Raw genomic sequence first — 25,253 nt, forward strand, 5'->3', positions numbered from 1 at the left:
TTTATAAATACTTTTTATTCTAAATTATTTTTACTTTTTTAGATACAGCTGCTCTGTATTCTCTAGACAGAGCAGCTGTATCGTTTGCTATTCACTGAATCCGTCAGTCCGGCAGACTCATAACTTAGATGTGATAGTTTACAGGTGGGTCCTGCATGTCAGAGTCATGCAGAACCCACTGTTGCTGAACCCGTCAGTACCACAGACCTGACGGGAGCAAGATTTTGTGAAAGATACAGCTGGTCTGTATAGAGAATACAGCAGCTGTATCTAAAAAAGTAAAAATAATTTGTAATAAAAAGTATTTACAAAGTTACACAAAACACACTGATACACCTATTTATTTCTTTATTTTTTAAATGTGCCTTTCAAAGTTTTTAAGTGCAAGGTTTCCTTTTTTGGCAAAATCAATAGCATAGTCAACTACGCTATTGATTCCACCAAAAATACGGAAACATTACGAAACGGAGACAAACGGAAACCATTAGCAACGGAAACATTACCATTGAAAGCTATGGTTTTCGTTCGTGGGTTCCCCTGACGGAAAGGCCTGACGGAACCCTGACGTACATGTCAACGAATTAAGCGTTTCGGCTCCCAGGCTCAGACCCCAAAACCCAAGACTGAAGGGAAGAAGAACCAACCTATCCTGTACCTACTACTGGCATAATCCCGATCCTCCCAATTGTGTCTGACCTCATACTCAGACCCCCCAAATTAATTCGGTCATTAGACTCAGAGACTCTAAATTTTATTTAGACTCAAAACTAAGAATCCCAAGAGTGAATTCAGAGTTTCAGTCCCTAGACTCAGACCCCAAAATTAATTCAGACCCCAGACTGTTATGGGCACACCTGTATTACCTAGACTAGGTCCTTCTTCCACCAACTTTTACTTGGTGCTGCAGACATGGGCCATAAAAGGGAAGGGGCAGGGAGACATTGTCTGCCTGCATCACACGCTGAACCATCAAATGTGGGCAACCATAACTACAGTTTGGATAGAAACTTGCGGGAGTCTCCTGAGCTCCCTATAGCTTGGGCTTTACTACGGTCATAATCCCTACAGTCACAATCATTACTTTCCTGGCAAGAATATTTACATCTTTTATAAATTAAACACCTTTCTTTAATGAAATAATATTACCCCTAAATGTTGCAGCCAGTTTTGACCTCTAAATTCATCTCGGGGTATAGTGAGCATTTTGACACCACATGTGTTTAGTAGAATTGATTAGCAATGGGCTGTGAAAAAAGAAAAACAGAATTTTTACCAATAACATGTATTTTTAAATTTAAAAAACAATTTAGTTTTACAAAAAATAGAGGAGAAAAAGCACCCAAAATTTGTTACACAAACTCCCGAGATACCAGTACAGTGGAAACACAACAGGTGACCCAATTTTAAAAACTACACTCCTCAAGAAATTCCTTTTGGGGTATAGTGTGCTTTTTGACCTAACAGGTGTTTTGTATAATTAATTTGAATTGGTCTGTCAAAATTATTATTTTTTCAAATAATATGTAGTTTTAGCTGAAAGGGGTTCATTTTTACAAGGAATACAGGAGAAAAAGTACGCTAAAATTTGTTATTCAATTTCTCCAAAGTACAACAACACCTTATATATGGTCATAAACTGTTTTTTTGGCTCACGGCACAGCTCATTGTACATTATTATCATTGTAATGCTAAAACGTTAAAATGTAATATAATTTCAAAGCGTGTCTGGGATATGGCTATGCAGTAAATTAGGGTTTTGTATTAAATATCCACTATGGCCTAATCGCTGGCCGCGTTACTAGCCCCATATGAAGCACAACCCAAAAATATAATCTCCAATGCATCTACAGGGTCCAGCTTTGGGCAAAAAAAAAAAACTGCTGGGCGTATAAATTAGTTAAGGCCACTAATGAATTTGCTAAATCAATCAGAGAAAAAGACCCTAAAAAAGCATGAAATCAGGAATCTGAGGCTCATTATTCTTTGGAGGTGGGGTCCACATGAGATCACTCATCTCAAGGGTTGCCTCAGCTGTTGTCCTAGGGTGCCTTTGTGGGTATACCTGCTTACTGGATGAGGAAGAGGAACAAAAAAAGAGGAGTGGGTTATATTGCTTTTCTCCATTGCTGGTCGTGTCAGTGTCAGAAGCCAGGAGGGATTATGCCTCCTTGGCGGAATAGACCGTTTGGGACGATTAAGACGTTTTCATTTTTAACACAAGGGTGTGTAGTGCTTTTACACGTGTATACTAATTTTATTTTTACGCAGCAGTGTGTCTTTTTCACGTTTATAGTGTAAACAGGAATTAAAATAAAATTTGAAGGGAAAAAGAAAAAATGATAAGGAAACAAAAATCGAAAAAAAAGGAGGAAAATTAAATTATGAACAATTAAGAAATAAAAACGTAGAAGATAAAATTTTCGTAAAATATAAACATTTGGAAATTTACAAAAATGTAATAAAAAAAATGTTAGTATAATAAATGTACTACGGTAGATATGGAGTAAACTTGTAATATAAAAAAATATATCTGAACGAACATTAGTACAAAAAAATTATAGCAATAAAAAACAAAAGAAAAAAGTCTTGACTACCTGAAACTAAAAAATGATCCCTAATGCTAGATATTAAGGAAAAAACCTGTAGGATAATTTTTTTTTACTACCGTTAATTTGGACTAAAGTTGTAACACGACTGCATATAAGATTAACGCCCAAAAAACTATTTTTTTTAATATATAATTATTTTACTTTATTTTGCCATATATTCAATATACGAGCATAAAATAAATGTACATATCAAAAAAAGAATACAATAAGTCCCACCCCCCCCCCCCCCCATACCCTACAGTGGAGAAACTTCCCCTCTCTTTTCCCTCCTCCTCCTTTTTACTATAACCCATATATACAATATACATTAGGCCAAAAAAATCACTCTTTTCAGAGGATAAGGAAAATATCCACTTTTCCATTTCTTTTCTTTAAAAAAAGACACACTTTGGACAGCTATTATCTAACTTACAATTCAGTTTGAGGAGAAGTTTTGGTGTCAAGTACAGCTGGTGTACAATATAAATTTGGGATTGTAAGTAAGCCAAACTTGGTGAAAGCTTGGGTATATTTCTAAGAGATAATTCCCATTTCTCATCTAATAGGCCTCCCAGGTCTTTTTGCCATTTCAACTTAGATGGGGGAATTTTTTCAAATGTTCCTTAATTAACAACAGGTATAGTATGGATAACATTCCTTTTGGCATTGTCTTCTTTATAATGCAGTCACGAACAGGAAAACTATCAACTCTAAAAAATGTTGTACATTTAACATTGCGAAACGCTGATTTTATCTGTAGATATCTATATACAAAGTCTCTAGAAGGCCTATATGCCTGAATTAAAAGTGGCAGTGGCATAATCTCCCCCTCTGAAAAGAGGTCATACTCAATTATTTTAAAGCTAAATTACCCCATAATGGAGAAATAATAAGAGAAGAACCCACATTAAACAACTTCTTACAATACCCCCAGAGTCTCCACATCATTCTACAAGTTGGAAACTTGAGAAACAAAGAAGTAGAGAGCTGTCCAGACTCGAGAAGCTGGATAAAGCTATTGTATTTATGAGAATCCATTGAAACCAAAATCTGGTGAAAAAGGATATAAATCACCATCCCACAGGTACTGTGAGGCAAAGTAGTAGAGTCTCCTTAACACTTCATTCAAAGGATGTTGGAGGTTTAATTCTAACTTTCTTACCCTGTCCCCATAGTAGATCATCTATAATACTGTCTAGAGTTTTTAAAAATACAAAATCTATCCAAAGAGGGTCATTTCTCAAAATATACAACACCTTGGGTAGGATCAGCATCTTGACAAGCCCGACTTTAGCCATAGAGGGGAGATTTAATTTACTCCAAATTCTGACTTTCTGTCGCAAGAATACAATAAAAGGATTTAAAATAAGTCGTGTAAAGTCTGCAGGGTCTTTTGAAGGAAGGATCCAAAAATATTTAGTCTGTGTGCTTACTGGGACTAAATATTAAAGTTCATAGTTTATATCATCAAGAGGTAACATTTTTTCTTATTCATTGGAAGGCCTGAGAACCTAGCAAACACATTAAGCTTAAATTTAATAATAGGTACCGATACACGAGGTGTTCCCAGATTAAGCAATATATTGTCTGCAAGTAAATAAATCACATCCTCATACATCATACTAGTGAAACCCCCAATATTATTATCTCTACGTAAGTAGACTACTAACGGCTCTATAGCTATTGCAAATAATAGGGGAGAGAGCTGACACCCCTGTCGAGTTGCCCTCTTTAGACTAAATGGTGCAGATAGGATATTGTTAACCCGCACTCTTGCACTTGGGTTCCTATATAGTATTCCAAGCCAAGAAAGGAAATTTTCACCAATACCAAAGTTTCAAAATGCAGACCACTGGAACTTCGACTCCACGCTGTCAAAGGCTTTGTGAGCGTCAAGGGACAGAACAGCCCCTGCCGAGCCTCCCTGGAGTTGAAGATGCCCAAATAATTTCCACAGATTTATAGATGTAGATTTAGATGGCATAAAACCTGTCTGATCGTCATTTACAATCATAGAAATTACCTTATTCAATCGGTTGGTCAGCATCTTAGCTAAAATATTCACGTCACTTGTAAGCAGTGAAATTGGATGGTATGAATCAATGCCTATCAGGTTTTATAACAGTAATAATAGCTTCTCCTATAGATTGCAACAAGGAGCCCCTATCAAATGCATCTTTATAGACCCTATATAGTTGTGGCAATATATTTTCCACAAACTTTATGTAAAGATTCATAGGAAGTCTGTTGCTGCCAGGAGCTTTGTCACCCGGCAACTGAAGTACTGCCATTCATATCTCATCAAGTGAAATTGGTGGATCTAGCAAGGACCGTTGTTGGGCATCTATTCTAAGAAGATCTAACTTTATACAAAAACTCATCTAATTCATGTACTGGATAATTAGACACCATATCCATCTAGTCAGTAATAATTTTACCTGCAGAGTTTAATAGCTTCAATGTTATTGGGGGAGAAATTCTTTACCATATTTGCCAACATTTTACCCTACCTTGATCCCTCAATATATATTTCCTGATTTAACAGAAGTATTGTTTGTTGTGATTCCTGACAAATATTACTTTCCATAACATTTTGCATCTCAATTTTTTTACGGTGGGGTTTGTAGTAAAAGCATTTTCACGCTCAAAGTTTCTTATTGAACTCTGCCTTTCTTTTCCTCCCATTGTTATTATGCAATTAAATTTTTTATTTAAAAAAAAACACCTCTAAGGAAAGCCTTAAAAGCATCTCACCATATATGTAGGATGGAGCCAAGTCAATATTACAGTCAAAGTATTCCTGGATCTGGACTTTCAAATCTTCACAATTCTCAGGTAGAATTAACCAAACAGCGTTGAATTTATAATATTTAGGAGTACCAGTACTTTCAGTCTTTATACCAAATCTTACCGGACTATGGTCCGAAAGCCCACAAGTAGCATAATCTATTCTATCCTACTTCCAAATTGTTACATAATAACAAATCTATACGCGATAAGGTCTGCTCAGAAGAGAGCAGATCTGCATCGCCACCGGACGGGATCACGTGAGTATGTAAAGTTTTTCTTTTTTTTTCTCTACTAAAACTGTGAGTGGTATTATGTACAGTGGGGGCTCTATCTACAGGGGGGTCGTCTATATGTGGGGATGTGGGCCACTGTATACAGGAGGGGGTCGGGTCTATGTGTGGGCCACTATATACAGGGGGGTCTATATGGGGATCTGGACCACTATGTACAGGGGGGTCTATATGGGGATGTGGTGCACTATGCACAGGGGGGTATATATGTGTGGATGTGGGCCACTATAAACAGGGGGGTCTATATGTTGGGATGTGGGGCACTATCTACAGAGGGGTCTATATGTGTGGAAGTGTGGCACTATATACAGGGGGTCTATATGTGGGGGTGTGGGGCACTATCTACAGGGGGTCTATATATGTGGATGTGGGGCACTATATACAGGGGGAGCTATATGTGGGGCACTATATACAGGGGGAGCTATATGTGAGGTACTATCTACAGACACAGTGTATGGTACTATTATATTCAGGGACACAGTATATGGCGCTATTACATTTTTAAGAAATTTAACTTCGTTTATAGGTGCCGAAATGTTTTAAAAGTGAGAAGCTGAAGACATCTGAGCAGAAAACTGCAGAAATGGGTCATGGCCGGGAGAAGTCATCATAGAGGTCTGGACCGGAGGGACAAGAAAAGAACTAGAATCTGAGACGTCACTGGTGAGTCACTTAATGTAAATGTTTATTCTGCCTCTAATCAGCACTGTAGTCACTGTATGATCTGCAGCGAGATGATGGGTGGTATGATTTTTTTCTGTGAAACAGCATCTCCCAGCATATCCTTATCATTGTTCGGTCCATGCTGGGAGCTGTAGTTTTACGCCGTACAAACCTATACGGCAGGGGTTGCACTAAATTGAGCTGTATTTGTTCTGGTGCTGCATATATGCACTGAGCTTTGTTCTGGTGCTGTATATATGCATGAGCTTGGTTCTAGTGCTGAATTTATGTACTGAGCTTTGTCCTGGGGCTGTATTTATGTACTGAGCTTGGTTCTAGCGCTGCATATATGTGTGTATATATATATATATATATATATATATATATATATATATATATACATATACAGTGAAGGAAATAAGTATTTGATCCCTTGATGATTTTGTAAGTTTGCCCACTGTCAAAGTCATGAACAGTCTAGAATTTTTAGGCTAGGTTAATTTTACCAGTGAGAGATAGATTATATTTAAAAAAAAAAAAAGAAAATCACATTATAAATTATAAATTATATATATTTATTTGCATTGTGCACATAGAAATAAGTATTTGATCCCCTACCAACCATTAAGAGTTCAGCCTCCTCCAGACCAGTTACACGCTCCAAATCAACTTGGTGCTTGCATTAAAGACAGCTGTCTTAAATGGTCACCTGTATAAAAGACTCCTGTCCACAGACTCAATTAATCAGTCTGACTCTAACCTCTACAACATGGGCAAGCTTTCTAAGGATGTCAGGGACAAGATCATAGACCTGCACAAGGCTGGAATGGGCTACAAAACCATAAGTAAGACGCTGGGTGAGAAGGAGACAACTGTTGGTGCAATAGTAAGAAAATGGAAGACACACAAAATGACTGTCAATCGACATCGATCTGGGGCTCCATGCAAAATCTCACGTCGTGGGGTATTCTTGATCCTGAGGAAGGTGAGAGCTCAGTTGAAAACTACACGGGGGAACTTGTTAATGATCTCAAGGCAGCTGGGACCACAGTCACCAAGAAAACCATAGGTAACACATTACGCCGTGTGGAACCTCCTGACCAATACCCCAGCGTGAACATCCCGGGCGGGTATCCAAGTCATCTCCTCAGGCCCGTATCCTCTCCAATGGATCAGGTACTGGAGGGAGCCTTGGACCATCCTGCTGTCCACAATCTTGGCCACCTCGAATTCTACCCCCTCAGAGGTGAGAACAGGGACCGGAGGTTTCCTCGAGGGAGCCAAGGACGGGGAGCAGCGTTTAAGGAGGGAGGCATGAAACACGTCGTGTACTCGAAAAGACGGGGGCAACTCCAGTCGGAAGGAGACAGGGTTGAGGACTTCAATGAACTTGTACAGCCCTATAAACCGGGGAGCAAACTTTTTGGACAGGACTTTAAGACGCAAATTTTTTGACGATAGCCACACCAGATCCCCGACCACAAACAAGGGGTTAGCAGAACGTCTTCTATCTGCCTGAGTCTTTTGTATGCTTTGGGACTCCTCTAGGTTCTTCTGAACCTGGGCCCAGACTGTGCACAGTTCCCGATGAACGACCTCTACCTCGGGATTGTTGGAACTACCAGGTGAAATGGAGGAGAACCGTGGATTAAACCCAAAATTACAGAAAAAGGGGGAGACCCCTGACGAGTTACTGACCCGGTTATTAAGGGAAAATTCGGCGAGGGGAATGAATGAGACCCAATCATATTGACAGTCAGAGATAAAACACCTTAAATATTGTTCTAGAGACTGATTAGTCCTCTCAGTTTGGCCATTAGTTTCAGGATGGAAGGCAGAGGAGAAGGACAGATCAATCTCCAACTTTTTACAGAAGGCTCTCCAAAGCAATGAAACAAATTGTACCCCTCTGTCAGAAACAATATTGACAGGGACCCCATGGAGACGCAGGATGTGTTTGACAAACAAGGTAGCTAACGTCTCAGCATTGGGTAGTTTCTTGAGGGGCACAAAGTGGCACATCTTACTGAAGCAGTCTACTACAACCCACACCACCGACTTGCCTTGAGATGGAGGCAAATCGGTAATAAAATACATGGAGATATGGGTACAAGGTCTCGGGGGAATGGGCAAAGAAAATAGTAAGCCCGCTGGTCGGGACCCGGGAGTCTTGGACCTAGCACAAACTTCACAAGCGGCGACGTAGGCCTTAACGTCTTTAGGCAACCCAGGCCACCAATAGTTTCTGGCAATGAGGTGTTTGGTACCAAGGATACCTGGATGACCAGATAGTGCGTAGTCATGATTTTCCCTAAGTACCCTTAGCCGGAATTGCAGGGGAACAAACAACTTGTTCTCAGGAAGGTTCCCGGGAGCTGAACCTTGATCAGCCGCAATTTCAGAGACTAAATCAGAATCAATAGAGGAAATGATTATACCTGGAGGCAAAAGACAAGCAGGATCTTCCTCCAAAGGAGGGCTGGCCATGAAGCTACGCGACAGTGCATCAGCCTTAATATTTTTAGACCCAGCCCTACCCTTAGGGAGCTTAGCTCCTGGTACCAAATCAATTGCGCAATCGTATACTCTATGAGGAGGTAACACTTCGGAGGCCTCTTTAGAGAAAACATCAGCGAAGTCCTGAACAAACTCAGGTAGAGTGTTCACCTCTTCAGGGGGAGAAATAGAATTAACAGAAAAACATGACGTTATGCATTCATTACCCCATTTGGTAAGATCCCCAGTATTCCAGTCAAACGTGGGATTATGCAACTGCAACCAGGGAAGGCCTAAAACCAAATCGGACGATAATCCCTGCCTCACCAGTACAGAGCACTGCTCCAAATGCATGGAGCCAACAAGGAGTTCAAAAACAGGGGTATGCTGTGTAAAATAACCATTAGCAAGAGGAGTGGAGTCGATACCCACTACCGGGACAGGTTTAGGCAAATCAATCAATGGCATAGCTAGAAACATAGCAAATTCCATAGACATAATATTAGCAGAAGACCCTGAATCCACGAAGGCACTTCCGGTAGCAGACCTACCACCAAAAGAGACCTGAAAGGGAAGCAAGATTTTATTACGTTTCATATTTACGGGAAATACCTGTGCGCCCAAGTGACCTCCCCGATGATCACTTAGGCGCGGAAGTTTTCCGGCTGCTTACTCTTACGCCTAGGACAGGTGTTCACTTGATGCTTGTCATCCCCACAATAGAAGCAGAGACCATTCTTCCTGCGAAACTCTCTACGTTGTTGGGGGGACACGGAGGCCCCGAGTTGCATAGGTACCTCCGAGTCTTCCGTGGAAGAACGAAGCAACGGAACCTCGGGAGGCATCATGGGGGAGTCAGAGGAGAAAACACAAAAACTTTCAAGTCGTCGTTCCCTGAGACGTCGGTCAAGTCGTACCGCTAAAGCCATAACCTGATCTAGGGAGTCAGAAGAGGGATAGCTAACTAGCAGGTCTTTCAGGGCGTTCGACAGACCCAATCTAAACTGGCACCTTAAGGCAGGGTCATTCCACCGAGAAGCTATGCACCACTTCCTAAAGTCAGAGCAATACTCCTCAACAGGTCTCTTTCCCTGACGTAAGGTCACCAGCTGACACTCGGCAAAGGCAGTCCTGTCAGTCTCGTCATAAATGAGTCCGAGAGCAGAAAAGAAAAGATCAACGGAAGAAAGTTCAGGGGCGTCAGGAGCCAAGGAGAAGGCCCATTCTTGGGGCCCTTTCTGGAGGCGGGACATAATTATACCCACCCGCTGGCTCTCAGAACCTGAGGAGTGGGGCTTTAAACGAAAATAGAGCCTACAGCTCTCCCGAAAGGAGAGAAAAGTCTTCCGGTCCCCTGAGAACCGGTCAGTCAACTTGAGGTGGGGTTCAAGAGGTGAGGTGAGGGGCACTACCATGGTAGCATCAGGCTGGTTGACCCTCTGAGCCAGGGCCTGGACCTGTAGGGAGAGACCCTGCATTTGCTGAACCAGGGTTTCAAGGGGAACCATAGTGGTGTGAGGGACCAGGGTAGAGTAGGTATATGGGCTTGTGATTATGTAATGACAGGGATAGGGAAACAGACAAGTGAGCCCTAATCTACCCGCCACTCAGTCCCTGCCTACTTGCAACGACCCGCCCTAGGCGACGGGGTACAACTGGGTGACGGTCCCTACAGTAAGTGCACGACAGACAACCAGACAAGGAAACACAGAACAAAGGGAAACGGGGCAGTTGCCCACGGCAACACCGTGAGCAACAAGAGAAGTAAACGAGCCGAGTCAAACCAGGAGAGTACGAGGTACCAAACGCAGAGCAGGAGAGTAGTGAACAAGCCGAGTCAAACCAGGAGTGTACGAGGTACCAAACGCAGAGCAGAAGAGTAGTCAGTAAGCCAGGGTCATATGAAGCAGGGTCAAATAGTACAGAAGCTGCAGCAGGGCCAGGAAACCAACAGAGAAGAATCACAAGCAAGGAGGAACAGGAAAGGCAGGTATAAATAGACAGAGGGCGGGAGCTAGCTCTGTCTGGCCAGACTGTGATAGGCTCTCCCACTCCTAAGCCTGCCATCCTGAGTGGTGGAAGATGGAGTCAGTCTCACAGACATAGAAGCAGGTGCAGACTGATTACCTATGGGCGTGGATACAGAAGCTGTGCCTGGCAGATCCTTAACAAAAATGGTTAAAGTGGATTGTGTGGAAGAGTTACTTCAATAAAACTTTTTTTTTTATGTCTCAGTTTTTTAATTCTTCATTACCGCCTTAGTAATGGCAGCTGTCTGATTGAGAGCGTCCATTACTAAGAAGGGGCTTAGTGTTAGCCAGTAAAATGGCTAGCACTAACCCCCTATTATTACCCCTCTACCCACCACCACCAGGAGTACCGGGAAGAGTTGGGTACGATCCAGTACCCGACCATCTGAAGTAAAGGGTACTGGGGTGACCGCAGGCTGGTACTATCAGGCTAGGAAGAGCCAAAAACCATGACCCTTCCCACCCTGGTGATGCTAGGCTGCTGCTGCTTTATTGTATCTGGCTGGTTATGAAAAATGGAGGGGATCTCACATAATCTTTTTTTTAAATTTATTTAAAAAAAAATGACATGGGGTTCCCCCTTTGAAAAAAAAAAAAAAAGTAGATAATTGAAGTAGTCCAATGATCTACGACGTAGTCCAAACGGTCCAGCGGAACCTAACAAAAAAAAGTTAGCAGTATAAAATGTAAAAAAAACTTAAATTTGCCAAAATAGAAACCCCTGCTCCTCCGTTTGCTCTTGTAGGCCACAGCCTGGTTTGGGCCTGAGGCCTGCAAGAGATCGGGAGCACGCTGATGATGTCAACTGCCCGGCATGCTAACGCAACTGAATCATGCCATCCACGCCAAGCCACTGAACTCAGTTAAAAATCATAAGTCAATTAGTTAATAAAAAGGGGGCATAGAAGATGTGTTAAACCATTTTCAGTGATAATGCATCATTCTTGATCTATGATACTAAAGTAATACAGTAAGCAGAATTCTTTAAATCTTTTCTATACCTCAAACAGCACTTTAGCAAATAAACAACAAATGTTTTCCTATTTAACCCCTTCCCCCTGCTTGCATTCTGGGCCCTAATGTCCAAGCCATTTTTTACATTTTTCCATTGTCACATTCGAAGAGCTGTAACTTTTTTATTTTTTGCGTCGGCATAGCTGTATAAGGTCTTGTTTTTTGCGGGACGACTTGCAGTTTTTATTGGTACCATTTGAGAGTAGATGCAACTTTTTGATCACTTTTTATCAAATTTTTTTAAAGTCAGGATTAACAGAAAACAGCAATTTTTCCATTGTTTTTTATTTTATTTTTTACGGCGTTCACAGTGCGGGTTAAATAATGTAACAGCTTTATAGTCGGGGTCGTTACGGACGTGGCGATACCAAATATGTGTAACTTTTTTGCTTTATTGTATTTTTTTTTAATAGTAAAGCATTTTGTAAGGGGAAAAAGTGGGTTTTTCATTTTTTTTTTTTCACTTTTTTTTTAAATTAGCTTTATTAAACTTTTTTTACTTTTATACTAGTCCCACTAGGGGACTTCACTATCCTCCGATCGCTATTGTAATACACTGCAATACTTTTGTATTGCAGTGTATTACTGCCTGTCCGTTTAAAACGGACAGGCATCTGCTAGGTCATGCCTGCGGCATGATCTAGCAGGCATTCGGTCCAGGCAGACCTGGGGGCCTTTATTAGACCCCCAGCTGCCATAGAAGACACTGACACTCGGCGATTTTATCGCCGGGTGTCGGTGGGAGAGAGAGGGAGCTCCCTCCCTCTCTCCAAAACCATTCAGATGCGGTGCACGCTATTGTGCACCGCATCTGAAGGGTTAAACGGGTGAGATCGATACTAATATCGATCTCACCCAGCAGAGCAGGGACGCCCCCAGCCCTCAGCTGCCTCTGGCAGCTGAGAGCAGGGAGATTTGACGTCTCCCTGCTCTGTTTACTTTATTCTACAGCAGCGCCGTAGAATGGCAGCGCTGTAGAATAAAGCCCATTAATCACCGCCGTGAAAAGGCTTATCGGCGGTCATTAAGGGGTTACATTTTTTTATATATATTGCGTGTTTGTTGTGTAAAGCTAATAATGAGAAAACTCGGATAGATTTGGGGGGGGCATCATTTTATAGTTCCCCTCAGGCAGCAGAGGGGATAGGTTCACCCCTGTTTGTACTTGATAACACTTGTACTTAGCTGTACTTACGCCTTGTTGTACTTATACTTGGTAATGCTTGTACTTGGTTGTATTAGTACTTGATGACACTTGTACATTAGTTATGCTTGTACTTGATGTCACTTGTACTAATCGTACTAGAACTTGATGACACTTCTATTTAGTTATACTTGTATTTAGTTGTGTTTGTACTTGGTTATACTTGTACTTCGCTGTGCTTGTACTTGGTTGTGCTTGTACTTGGTTGTGCTTGTACTTGATTGTGCTTGTACTTAGTTATACTTCTAGTTAGTTGTGCTTGTATTTAGTAGTGCTTATACTTGATTGTATTAGTACTTAATAACACTTGTACTTAGTTATTCTTGTACTTGATCATGCTAGAACTTGATGGCACTTCTATTTAGTTATGCTTGTATTTAGTTGTGCTTGTACTTGGTTATACCAGTACTTCGCTGTGCTTGCACTTGGTTATACTTTTTACTTGGTTGTGCTTGTACTTGGTTGCGCTTGTACTTGGTAGCGCTTGCACTTGGTTATAATTGTAATTAAACATGCTTATACTTGGTTGTGCTTGTACTTGATTATACTTGTAGTTAGTTATGCTTATACCTAGTTGAAATTATATTTAATTATGCTTGTACTTGTTTAGGCTTGCACTTAATTGTGCATATACTTGGTTATGCTTGTACTTAGTTGTGCTTATACTTGGTTGCACTTGTACATGGTTATACTTGCTTGGTTATCATTATGCTTGGTCATACTTGTATTCGATAACACTTATTCTTAGTTATACTTGTACTTGATAAAGCTTGTTAAATACTTGCTTAATTCAGGAATAGTGCAATACAATGCAATCAGAATAGCACCAAGTGTTCAGCACTCAGTATTCAGCATTTAGTCATCAGCTCAATAGCTCCTCAAAGTTCCGAGTTCAACATTCAAGGCACACATCTTAAAGAGGCTCTGTCACCAGATTATAAATGCTCTATCTCCTACATAATCTGATCGGCGCTGTAATGTAGATAACAACAGTGTTTTTTATTTGAAAATCTATCATTTTTTAGCAAGTTATGAGTAATTTTAGATTTATGCTAATTAGTTTCTTAATGACCAACTGGGCATTGTACAGAGGAGTGTCTGACACTGACCAATCAGTGCTGGATTTACACGAGCATGTACGTTTTGCGCGCGCATAAAATGCGACGTTTTGCGCGCGCTAAAGGCACTTAACAGCTCCATGTGTCATCACCATATGATGCGTGGCTGCATGATTTTCACGCAGCCGCCATCATTATGACACTCTGTTTGCATGTTTGTAAACAGAAAAGCACGTGGCGCTTTTCTGTTTTCATTCATACTTTTTACTGCTCTTGCGCGAATAACGCTCGTCACACGGAAGCGCTTCCGTGTGCTGCATGTGATTTTCACGCACCCATTGACTTCAATGGGTGCGTGATGCACGAGAAACGCACAAATATAGGACATGTCGTGCATTTCACGCAGCGGACATACGCTGCGTGAAAATCACGGACTGTCTGCATGGCCCCATAGACTAACATAGGTCCGTGCGAGGCGCGTGAAAATCACGCGCGTTGCACGGACGTATATCACGTTCGTCTGAATAAGCCTTAACAATGGGCTGGCACAATGAGAAGTGTATGACACTGATTGGTAAAAAGTAAAAACACGCCCGGTTGGTCATTAAGAAATGAATTAGCATAAATCTAAAATTGCTCATAACTTGCTCAAAAATTATCGTTTTTCAAAATAAAAACCACTGCTGTTATCTACATTACAGCGCCGATCGGATTATGTAGGCACTTATAATCTGGTGACAGAGCCTCTTTAAGTACTTCAAAACTCAAAGTTCGGCGTTCAGAGCGTACAAGATAGGCAAAAAATAAGATATACAGCGTACACCTCCCCCTCATGTAGCTCATATTTAACTTTTCAGCGTCCTCCTCCTCCTCATATGGGCGCTCTCAGCGTCTTCCTACTCACATGGCCACTCTCGGCGTCCTCCTCCTCTCGTAGCAGAACCAAGACTCACAGTCAGAGCACAGTTCACAGTTAGCGCTCAGAGCACGATCAAAGCACACATCAAAACTTCAAGCTGCACACCGCAAGAGCACAGCACAGCAGTTCAGCTCAGCCCCCTTCTCCGCTCTGTCCTCTCCACATTTAGGGCTGCTGGATCAGCGGAGCATCTCCTCCATCTGCGTGATGTCACAACCGTTCCATGCTCTTCCCTCATCCGACACTAAAATTGTAATGCTGTATATTCCTGCAAGGATATCACTGAAACTATTTCAACGTATTCCCACACGTATAAGTACAATTCACTGGAATAGAGAGAAATTAAAATAAAAAATAACTTTTATTGATATACATTAAAACCTGTGTGGCTCTAAATAATTATGAACTTTGAGTAAAATTCACACCATGCTAATATGGACCACATATATAAGCTTTATTTCTATACTCTGGATAAAAGGAGGAAAGAGAGATGTGTATGTGCGATAGCCTGGGAGACAGCCAATCTCAGAAGAGAGTCTTTGTTTTTGACCCAGTAGCTAACAATACAACTCCTTATAATTTTTCTTTCTATCTCCAATATTTGGTACTAACAATTGTCATATAAAACTTATCATACAGTATCATCCCGCAACGCATTTCATCCTTAAAGTGTAGCTAAACGTTTGACAAACTTCTGACATGTCATAGTGACATGTCAGAAGTTTATATTGGTTGGGGTCCGGGTACGGACACCCCCACCAATCGCTAGAACGAAGCAGCTGAAGCGTTCGTGTGAGCACTCAGCTGCTTCGTTTCTGTTCGGCTTTTTCCGGAAAGCAGATGTATCGGAGTACGGGCTCATAGGCTTTGTATTGAGTCTGTACACCGATACATTTATTTCTGGAAAAAGCGAGGACACATCGGCACCAGGCGACAGAGGCTACATCGACTTACCTGCAAACGCTGATGCTACTGCAGAATCAACTGTAGCCTCTGTCGCCTGGTGCCGATGTGTCCTCGCTCGTCCGACACGATGCAGGACCTGGGCCAGGAATTGATGTCACTACGTGATCTCTCGAGAACACGCTGTGTGTCTGTGCACTGCCAGAAACTGGGTGTTAACGAAGAGAAGTGGATTATGCTGATTCGTCAGCATCATACACTTCTATTCACAACGCCCAGCTAGTAAAACAAGTAAAAACGCCCAGATGTACATACATAATACACGCCCACTTGGACTTAACTTTAAACACGCCCAGTTGTACTTAAGAAAGGCTCATTTGCATAAATATAAAAATGCTCATAACTTGGCCAAAAATGCTAGTTTTTGAAAGAAAAAAAACGTTACTGTTATCTACATTGCAGCGCCGATCTGCTGCAATACAAGATAGGGGTTTGAAAATCTGGTGACAGAGCCTCTTTAAGCCCTGCAGTAAACTGCCATTGATAATATCAGCCCTGCCTGATTAAGCAGTGAGGAGTGCTGTGTAGGAGTCTCCATGTTCAGCTCAAACGCATGAATATAGCTGTGTGAACAAAAACAACCAAGGTGAGCAGTGAAAACTGCTGTATCTGAGCACTGATAATGGACTCTGGTACTGAGGACTGAAACATAGACGATCAAATGCTGACTATTTATCCATTAAAAAGAACCTGTCACCAGCATTTCACCTATTGAACTTTACTTATCCCTCACTGGCCGCTGCTATTAAAAGCTCATTGCTGTTATCCCCTATCCTAAACTCCTCCTCCGAATGTAAATAATGGTCTGCAAACATTTTGCGCCTTTTGTCATAATAATCCGGGGTCCCTTTGTGTACACACACCAGAAGAGAACATCAATTCACGAGCGTGGGATTTAGTGTGCTGGGGAAAGGCGAGGAGTCTTCAATCAAAAGTAAGGAGGTGGGGTAAACCCGGAATGACTTGAGGAATGAAGTTTTGACTCTTTTCAAACGAAGATTTGACTCTTTTTAAATGAAGATTTGACTCTTTTATGCACATTAGCATACGGTGTGGGAACACAAAAGCACTGAATACTAAAGGTACAGAGCCGACTAAGAAGCCAATTATAGGTTATATAGAAATGATTTTTCACCGACTACCACCAGGTATTGCAGGTTTAATAGGTGAAATGCTGGTGACAGGTTCCCTTTAAGCACTGCCCCTCCAGCTCCCTCAATTCACTGCAAACCATCGTTTGATTGGACCGTGGCAGCAAGGAGGAGATTGGCTGCGTCAGGGAGTGGGAGCGTGCCTGTCACTATGGTAATAGGAAGCTGATACTTCCCAGGGACACAGTAAAAAAAAAAGAAAACCTAAGGGTATGTTCACACACAAAGGAAAAAATGACAGAGCTGCTTTCAAAGGAAAACAGCCTCTGATTTGTAGCCCAAAAAGTTTTTTGAGTCGTTTTTTGGAGCCGTATTTGAAGCTGTTTTTCCATTGACACAATGAAAAACAGCTCCAAAAACGGCTGAAGAAGTGACATGCTACTTCTTTATATCTTTTTACGGTGCGCTTTTTTACGCGCCGTTTTTTAAAATGGCGGTGTTTACAAAACGCCCCATCTGAACGAAATGTGTTTTTTCCCATACCGTTGGTGAATACCATATACAGTGAAGGAAATAAGTATTTGATCCCTTGCTGATTTTGTAAGTTTGCCCACTGTCAAAGACATGAACAGTCTAGAATTTTTAGGCTAGGTTAATTTTACCAGTGAGAGATAGATTATATAAAAAAAAAAAAATATATCACATTGTCAAAATTATATATATTTATTTGCATTGTGCACAGAGAAATAAGTATTTGATCCCTTTGGCAAACAAGACTTAATACTTGGTGGCAAAACCCTTGTTGGCAAGCACAGCAGTCAGACATTTTTAGTAGTTGATGATGAGGTTTGCACACATGTTAGATGGAATTTTGGCCCACTCCTCTTTGCAGATCATCTGTAAATCATTAAGATTTCAAGGCTGTCGCTTGGCAACTCAGATCTTTAGCTCCCTCCATAAGTTTTCGATGGGATTAAGGTCTGGAGACTGGCTAGGCCACTCCATGACCTTAATGTGCTTCTTTTTGAGCCACTCCTTTGTTGCCTTGGCTGTATGTTTCGGGTAATTGTCGTGCTGGAAGACCCAGCCACGAGCCATTTTTAATGTCCTGGTGGAGGGAAGGAGGTTGTCACTCAGGATTTGACGGTACATGGCTCCATCCATTCTCCCATTGATTCGGTGAAGTAGTCCTGTGCCCTTAGCAGAGAAACACCCCCAAAACATAATGTTTCCACCTCCATGCTTGACAGTGGGGACGGTGTTCTTTGGGTCATAGGCAGCATTTCTCTTCCTCGAAAAACGGCGAGTTGAGTTAATGCGAAAGAGCTCAATTTTAGTCTCATCTGACAACAGCACCTTCTCCCAATCACTCTCAGAATCATCCAGATGTTCATTTGCAAACTTCAGACGGGCCTGTACATGTGCCTTCTTGAGCAGGGGGACCTTGCGGGCACTGCAGGATTTTAATCCATTACGGCGTAATGTGTTACCAATGGTTTTCTTGGTGACTGTGCTCCCAGCTGCCTTGAGATCATTAACAAGTTCCCCCCGTGTAGTTTTCGGCTGAGCTCTCACCTTCCTCAGGATCAAGGATACCCCACGAGGTGAGATTTTGCATGGAGCCCCAGATCGATGTCGATTGACAGTCATTTTGTATGTCTTCCATTTTCTTACTATTGCACCAACAGTTGTCTCCTTCTCACCCAGCGTCTTACTTATGGTTTTGTAGCCCATTCCAGCCTTGTGCAGGTCTATGATCTTGTCCCTGACATCCTTAGAAAGCTCTTTGGTCTTGCCCATGTTGTAGAGGTTAGAGTCAGACTGATTAATTGAGTCTGTGGACAGGAGTCTTTTATACAGGTGACCATGTAAGACAGCTGTCTTTAATGCAGGCACCAAGTTGATTTGGAGCGTGTAACTGGTCTGGAGGAGGCTGAACTCTTAATGGTTGGTAGGGGATCAAATACTTATTTCTCTGTGCATAATGCAAATAAATATATATAATTTTGACAATGTGATTTTCTTTTTTTTTTTTTTTATATAATCTATCTCTCACTGGTAAAATTAACCTAGCCTAAAAATTCTAGACTGTTCATGACTTTGACAGAGGGCAAACTTACAAAATCAGCAAGGGATCAAATACTTATTTCCTCCACTGTATGCACAAAATGCAGTGTTTTTACATAAATATACAATAATAATAATTGCGATTTGATCAACCATAGTTCTTGTATATATATATATATATGGAAATTAGAGAGTGAGTAGTGAACCACCATTATCTAATTTGCTAGTACCTCCTTCACCTCTATATGTTAGTGCCCATCACTGACAAACGTGTCCACTCAACGTGTGTGAACCTCCGCCAGAGAGCACCATGACAAGCTGTTGTGGATAAATGTAACTATCCATGTGAGGAGTAAACTATCTATGGATTAAAAAGAGATGGAATTCTAATAAAGGAAGCAAAATAAATTGCATCTTTAAGGCTCAGAGGATTAACACTGTTTATTCTGAAAATCCATTGGTCTTTCTTTTGAAGCAATCTTCTGTCCAAATCTCCAACCCTGAGAGTGGGGCGGATTTTCTCAACACCCTGAAATTTTAGACAGATGAGATCACCGCCATGACACTGCCACACGTGTTTCGCTAGGGGACAGTTCTCTTTCCTGGTTTACAAACTGTTGAACCGGAGGTACTAGCATTCTAGCTGTTAATTTGCTGAGGTAATCGGGAGAAATTTCACCCCATGCTTCCAGAAGGCCCTCCCACAAGTTGGATTGGCTTGATGGGCACTTCTTGCGTACCATACGGTCAAGCTGCTCCCACAACAGCTCTATGGGGTTGAGATCTGGTGACTGTGCTGGCCACTCCATTACAGATAGAATACCAGCTGCCTGCTTCCTCCCTAAATAGTTCTTGCATAATTTGGAGGTGTGCTTTGGGTCATTGTCCTGTTGTAGGATGAAATTTGCTCCAATCAAGCGCTGTCCACAGGGTATGGCATGGCGTTGCAAAATGGAGTGATAGCCTTCCTTATTCAAAATCCCTTTTACCTTGTACAAATCTCCCACACTTCCAGACCATCACATTACCTCCACCATGCTTGACAGATGGCGTCAGGCACAAATGTTCTTCTGTGTGATCCAAACACCTCAAACTTCGATTCGTCTGTCTATAACACTTTTTTCCAATCTTCCTCTGTCCAATGTCTGTGTGCTTTTGCCCATATTAATCTTTTCCTTTTATTAGCCAGTCTCAGATATGGCTTTTTCTTTGCCACTCTGCCCTGAAGTCCAGCATCTTGGAGTCGCCTCTTCACTGTAGACGTTGACACTGGCGTTTTGCGGGTACTATTTAATGAAGCTGCCAGTTGAGGACCTGTGAGGCGTCTATTTCTCAAACTAGAGATTCTAATGTACTTGTCTTGTTGCTCAGTTGTGCAGCGGGGCCTCCCACTTCTCTTTCTACTCTGGTTAGAGCCAGTGTGTGCTGTCCTCTGAAGGGAGTAGTACACACCGTTATAGGAAATCTTCAGTTTCTTGGCAATTTCTCGCATGGAATAGCCTTCATTTCTAAGAACAAGAATAGACTGTCGAGTTTCACATGAAAGCTCTCTTTTTCTAGCCATTTTGAGAGTTTAATCGAACCCACAAATGTAATGCTCCAGATTCTCAACTAGCTCAAAGGAAGGTCAGTTTTCTAGCTCCTCTAGTTTTCAAGTGTTTCCTAATCATCAATTAGCCTTCTAACACAGTTAGCAAACACAATGTACCATTAGAACACTGGAGTGATGGTTGCTGGAAATGGGCCTCTATACACCTATTGTGATTAATAACCTCCTAAAGCAGCAGTAGAAATGGGCTAGGTAATGTCCCAATGGAACACCCTCCCTAGTATAATGCAAAGGCAACTCTATAATAAGTATATATATATATATATATATATATATATATATATATATATATATATATATATATAAACACAAGAACATAGAGTCTAAAGCCAGATATATATCAAAAGTATCACAAATTTAATTGAATATACATAAAACAAACATATTAAAAAGGGACATAGATGGAGAGACTCTATATGTTGTAAACACAGTAAAACCAAGTCCACCAGGTATAAATATATTAAGATCCCTATGTTAAGGGCATCTGAAAAGGGCAGTATATGATCATGAATAGCATCAGTTAAACTGTATGTAGAGAGATTGTGGTTCAGAACATAAGTGTTAAGTAAGTAATTACTAGAACAGAACTAAATCTATCATTGGTGCTTCAGATTATCTTACCCATCAGTGATCTCTGGTGACCTGGCAGTCTGTGTGTACGCCCCGACGCGTGTTTCGCGATGTCCGCTTCCTCAAGGGGTGTCAACTGATGCTATTCATGATCATATACTGCCCTTTTCAGATGCCCTTAACATAGGGATCTTAATATATTTATAGCTGGTGGACTTGGTTTTACTGTGTTTACAACATATAGAGTCTCTCCATCTATGTACCTTTTTAATATGTTTGTTTTATGTATATTCAATAAAATTTGTGATACTTTTGATATATATCTGGCTTTAGACTCTGTGTTCTTGACTCTATACACCTATGTAGATATTGCATTAAAAACCAGACGTTTGCAGCTAGAATAGTCATTTAGCACATTAACAATGTATAGAGTGTATTTCTGATTAATTTTATGTTATCTTCATTGAAAAAAACTGTGCTTTTCTTTCAAAAATAAGGAAATTTCTAAGTGACCCTAAACTTTTGAACGGTAGTGTATATATATATATATATATATATATATATATATATATAGCACACAAGAAGACAGCAGCACTCACTAATGAATAATCGACCAGGTGCCCAGCAAAACGTCCCGATCCTAGGACGTATAATAATATATAGCAGAAGAAAATTTGCAGCACTCCAACATGAAAAAAATGGTGGTTTATTCAATCCAAACTAACAGCAACGTTTCAATCCTACAATAGGATCTTTATCAAGGCTTGATAAAGATCCTATTGTAGGATTGAAACGTTGCTGTTAGTTTGGATTGAATAAACCACCATTTTTTTCATGTTGGAGTGCTGCAAATTTTCTTCTGCTATATATATATATATATATATACATTTATTTTTATATATATTTGGTCGGACAATCGCTGCGATTGTGATGCGGGGGGGGCAGTGATGTCATTAGACACATTGATCCCTTCCTGTCTATAACGTACATGTATGTCAAATGTTTGGAAGGAGTTAATAATTTATTTAGTTCCAGTTGCTTATATCACAATCTAATTTCCCTATCCCAGACACACACACACACTAAGATCAATTAAGCTATCAGTGTGTTTTTTAGAGTGTGGGAGGAAAACCCGCAGAAACGCAGGGAGGACATACAAATGTTGCTCTTTATCAGATTTAAAGCAAAGCTGTAAGGAACCTGCGCTAAATACTGAGCCACCATGGTGCCCAGCTTAGTGGATATATAGTTTCAATCATATAATTACAGCCACATATAAAATAAAAATATAGAAGGGAAGCCATCTGTTCCAAATTGATGCCAATGAAGTATATTCATGGAAGCTGTGATGTACCACATCAGGAACATATCTTTCTTGAACACATTTCTAAAGGAAAACAATTCTTTATATTGAATATGGTGAGCACAATCCACTCTGTCCCGTAGCTACAGAATTAGAATCATTATGGTAATTAAAGTCATTAAGATTCAAAAATAAAAAAACATAAATTCTGTGTTTGTTGATTACTATATTCATGTTCTTTCAAAAGAAATCCAGAAAGTGAAGTATACTTGATGTCTACCTTGTTCACAGTCTGTAAAATCACTAAACAATTTTACAGAAATCATTATGGAGATTAGGTTCTAGTTTAAATGAAGAGGAAAAAGAATTATAAGTTATATAAACCCAAATGATCTCATAAAAGTATGAAGGCAAATATTCACAGATAGGAATAACGGTACACTACATAATCAACAGTAGTCTTTATGCTTTCTTAGGCTCCTTTCACACTACCGTTAAGCTCCATTTACCTCTCTTCCGTCAGAGGAAGAGATGAACGAGAGCCCAAATGGAAAGCATTGCTCTGACGGAAGAGAGATAAATGGTGCTTAACCCGTTAGTGACCGGCCCATAGTGTTTTTACGTCGGTCACTAACGGCCTTATTCCGATGCAATAGACTTTTTACGTCGCTGCATCGGAATAAGTAAACAGAGCAGGGAGCTGTCAAATCTCCCTGCTCTCAGCTACCAGTGGTAGCTGAGAGCTGGGGGCGTCCCTGCTCGACCGGGTGAGATCGATATTAGTATCGATCTCACCCGTTTAACCCCTCAGATGCGGTGCTCAATAGCGTGCACCGTATCTGAGTGGTTTTGGAGAGAGGGAGGGAGCTCCCTCTCATCCCACCGACACCCGGCGATAAGATCGCCGAGTTTCTGTGTCTCCGATGGCAGCCGGGGGCCTAATAAAGGCCCCCAGGTCTGCCTGTAGTGAATGCCTGCTAGGTCATGGCGGAGGCATGACCTAGCAGATGCCTGTCCGTTTTACACGGACAGGCATAATACACTGCAATACAGAAGTATTGCAGTGTATTATAAATGTGATTGCATTATCACGTAGTGAAGTCCCCTAGTGGGACTAGTAAAAAAGTGAAAAAAAAGTTTAATAAAAAGTGAAAAAAAATATGTGAAAAAAAATATGAAAAACCCACTTTTCCCCCTTACAAACAGCTTTATTATTAACAAACAACATAAAGTAAAAAAGTTACACATTTGGTATCGCCGCATCCGTAACGACCCCAACTATAAACTTATTACATCATCTAACCCGCACGGTGAACGTCGTAAAAAAATAAAATAAAAAAACATGCAGAATTTTTCTTTGAATCCAGCCTTAAAAAATAGAGATAAAAAGTGATCAAAAAGTCGCATCTACTCCAAAATGGTACCGATAAAAACTACAAGTCGTCCCGCAAAAAAAAAGCTCTCCTACAATTGCATCGGCAAAAAAATAACAATGTTACGGCTCTTCAAATATGGAGACACAAAAACAAATAATTTTGAAAAAAAAGTGTTTTCACTGTGTAAAAGTAGTAAAACATACAAAAACTATATAAATTTGGTATAGTTGTAATCGCAACAACCCGCTGAATAAAGTTATTGTGTTATTTATACCACACGGTAAACGGCGTAAATTTAGGACGCAAAAAAGTGTGGCGAAATTGCTGTTTTTTTTCTATCCCCCCCCCAAAAAAAGTTAGTAAAAGTTAATCAGTAAATTCTATGTACCCCAAAATGGTGCTATTAAAAATTACAACTTGCCCCGCAAAAAAAAAGACCTTATACAGCTATGTCGACGCAAAAATAAAAAGTGTATAGCTCTTTGAATGAGACGATGGTAAAACGTAAAAAATGGCTTGGTCATTAACATCTAAAATAGGCTGGTCATTAAGAGGTTAATGGTAGTGTGAACTTAGCCTTATATGTTCTAGTATGTGAATACACACTATTATGTCTTTCTAAGGCTCTGTTCACACTGGCATAATGGGTTCAATTTTTACAGGATTCATGATGGGAGAGGGATACACATAATTCATAGGGCCTCACACCAAAACGCAGAATAGGCCCTGTCCCATTGAAGGCTTAACCAAATGTAGTATTTTTTTTATTTATGCTAATAATTTCATAATATATCTTTATACGGTACAGAGCAAATTTTTTCTGTTACAGAGTTCTAAATCCCCTGCTTCATTTTACACAGTCAGAGATAACCCCTTGGTGACATCTCATGTACAGTTACGTCACTGCCGCCCAAAGGGTTTGCACATTGTCACGTAACTGCTTATTTCTCATCATTTCTTTAGCAACTTGCATGTGAAAAACACACATGTCGTCCATGTGCTGTCCATGTTTTTCACGCACTCATTGACTTCAAAAATGTAAAAACGGACCAAAATAGGACATGCAGTGAGTTTCACGCGATGGACACATGCTGCATGAAAAACCACGGACGCGTGAATAGCCCCTTTGAATTGCAAAGGTTTGTGTTCTGTCCGTTTTTTAAATGGACAGCACACGGACATATAATACACTTGTCTGAATAAGGCCTTATTAGAATAGCGA

This window comes from Rhinoderma darwinii, chromosome 1, assembly GCF_050947455.1.
Source record: "Rhinoderma darwinii isolate aRhiDar2 chromosome 1, aRhiDar2.hap1, whole genome shotgun sequence".
In the NCBI taxonomy this organism is placed as follows: domain Eukaryota; kingdom Metazoa; phylum Chordata; class Amphibia; order Anura; family Rhinodermatidae; genus Rhinoderma; species Rhinoderma darwinii.